The 2,500-nt window shown below is 36.9% G+C and overlaps 2 protein-coding genes and 1 pseudogene across 3 annotated transcripts in view; 1 reads left to right on the top strand and 2 right to left on the bottom strand.

Annotated features, from left to right (window-relative positions):
• LOC137997975 (uncharacterized) overlaps positions 1-1,268 on the bottom strand; it is a 19,980-nt gene extending 18,712 nt beyond the window's left edge. Inside the window, exon 1 of one of the 2 annotated variants that reach the window (XM_068844342.1) lies at positions 1,229-1,268. The gene's annotated coding sequence lies outside the window, so the exon portion shown is untranslated. Of the gene's footprint in view, positions 1-210; positions 366-1,228 lie in introns of those variants that run through there. The other variant, XM_068844339.1, reaches the window with a different exon arrangement.
• The window catches only part of LOC137996231 (organic cation/carnitine transporter 2-like), a 200,655-nt pseudogene that overhangs the window by 66,550 nt on the left and 131,605 nt on the right, over positions 1-2,500 (bottom strand).
• The window catches only part of LOC137997971 (tetratricopeptide repeat protein 28-like), a 114,499-nt gene that overhangs the window by 6,632 nt on the left and 105,367 nt on the right, over positions 1-2,500 (top strand). Inside the window, exon 4 of the mRNA XM_068844331.1 lies at positions 426-473. The gene's annotated coding sequence lies outside the window, so the exon portion shown is untranslated. The remainder of the gene's footprint in view (positions 1-425; positions 474-2,500) is intronic.

Raw genomic sequence — 2,500 nt, 5'->3', positions numbered from 1 at the left:
TTGAGAGTGTCACAAAGCAAATGACGACGATGAATGCATTCCATCAGTTTTGGCCATAACAAACCCTTAATGTCTACTCGTTTTAAAGTCTTACTTAAAGCTAAGCAAGATCGGAGCCTCGTATAATGTACCCGTTCTCATTACAACTTTGAATCTCGCTGAACGAAACCATTACTTGAGTTTTTCGGAGCAATGGAACAGTCATCTCACCTCGATCAGTGTTCAAATTGGACTGCTTCACTGATCAGTTGCACAGTTTGCTCGAGTATGAAATGACTTCTCCTTGCTGCTCCATTTGTTAGTTCTCTTGAGAACTTTTCAGCTTTCCGCTCCAGTTCTAAGGGAATTTTGTTATGAAAGTTAAAAGTTTTCCTACAAGATTCGATAATGCGTGGATAACCACATAAAATCATCAAATTTTGCAGAGTCATTTCTTGTCGTCGAGGACCTCGCATTGATTAGCATCCGTTTTGGTAAGTTCCTCACTGTTACTCATTTCATAATAACACGAACAAGTAATTTATTTGTGATAAACCAGTTCTGATGAATTTTGCGTCACTTTTTGTTGTTTTCTCTTTACCCAGTTTGGATCAAATTAGTGACTATGTCAGAATTCCCTACATGTTTATTTTTTGAAGTGACCACCGTCACACTCATGATCAGTTGCAAATGATGCATCTAAATGATCCACCAGTACAATTTATCCCTTAAATTTTTTTTCAGCCAGATTCAGTATTCCTGCTGAAAGCGTTTTGAATAGGAACACTACAAGGTATTTGGTAATATTAGCTTGCTGGGTGTAATATGTTATTTGTCTGTCGTTGTAAGGTAAGAGGTAACAATTAGCTTCAGGGGTCACGGTGCTAAATTATTTGTTTCTTGTGTGATCGAACTATATACTGCCCTTCATTCTTTCCTTGCACATCGAGAAAGTAAGTAAATGATGTATCTTGAATTGCTCCTGAATAAAGAAGGTTTTTAGTTTTTGAATCCGCTTAGATTCAAAATTGAGGGTATCACAAAGCAAATGACGATTAAGAGGGCATTCAATCAGTTTTAGTCATGACAAACTCTTTATGTCTACTCGCTTTAAAGTCTTACATAAAGCTAAGCAAGACCAGAGCCTCGTATAATGTATAATGTATGCGTTCTCATTACAACTTTGAACCTCGCCGAACGAAACCATGTATTTTGAGTTGTTGCGAGCAATCATGAACAGTCATCTCACCTCTATCCGTTCTCTTCAGAACTTATCAGCTTTCCGCTCCATTTCCACTCTTTTTGCATACTAGGCATAAATGATTTGTGTTATGAAAGTTAAAATGGATAACCATATTAACTCATCAAATTTTGCAGAGTCATTTCTTGTTGTCGAGGACCTCACGTCGATTAGCCCCCATTTTGGTAAGTTACTCACTGTTACTCATTTCTTAATAACACGAACAAGTAATAATTTATGTGTGATACACCAGTTCTGATGAATTTTGCGTTACTTTTTGTTGTTTTCTCTTTACTCAGTTTGGATTAAGTTAGTGACTAGAATTCCTGATATGTTTATTTTATAAAGTGATCATGATCACTGTCACTCATGATCAGTTGCGAATGACTCACCCAAATGATCCACCAGGATTATTTATCCCTTAATTTTTTGTTCAGCCGGATTCATTATTCCTGCTCACAAGGTTTCAAAGAAGGACATTGCAAGGTATTTGGTAATATTAGCTTGCTGGGTGTAATCAGATATTTGTGTGTCGTTGCAAGGTAATAAGTAACAATTAGCTTAAGGGGTGTAATAACTTATTTCTTTCTTGTGTGATGGAAATGAGCACTGCCCTCCATTCTTTCCTAACACATCGACAAAGTAAGTAAATGATGTATCTTAAATTGTTCCTGAACAGACAGGGTTTTAGTTTTTGAACCCGCCTAGATGCGAAATTGAGGCTGTCACAAAGCAAATGACGATTAAGAATGCATTCAATCAGTTTTAACCATAACAAACCCTTAAAATGGTACTATGATCAAAAAATCGTTTCCTTTTTTTCTTCAGATTTTGAAAGCGTGTTCGCTTGACACCTAACTGGCAAAATTTTGCGCTGTGAGTTTTATCCAAAGGCTGTTTGTTTTGAGTGTAATTTTTCGATTTCACGGTCCGCCATTACTCACGGTCAAAACTGGCCGATTGGACCTTAGAGGGTTGGATCTAGAGAAAATGACGTCATTTACTCACTAGCTTAAATTTTCAGCGTGTAAACGCAATTTATTTTATATGCAAAACACGGGTTTAAAAGTCTGAAAGCCCGAAACTCCCGTGCTGTATATTAATTTGGCCGCGTACACACGCGTTGCATTCTTAAACCAGTGAGTCTTTGACGTCATTTTCTCCTCGACCCAGCTCTCTCAAGATTTTAAAGTTAGTAATGGCGGACAAATAAATAAGTTAATTCCAGATAAAATAAACAGGTGTCTTTTTAAAATCAGAACTTAAAACTTGGCCCAGTTA

Source organism: Montipora foliosa, chromosome 3 (genome assembly GCF_036669935.1).
Source record: "Montipora foliosa isolate CH-2021 chromosome 3, ASM3666993v2, whole genome shotgun sequence".
Classification (NCBI taxonomy): domain Eukaryota; kingdom Metazoa; phylum Cnidaria; class Anthozoa; order Scleractinia; family Acroporidae; genus Montipora; species Montipora foliosa.
This window is presented reverse-complemented; position numbering and strand designations above follow the sequence as displayed.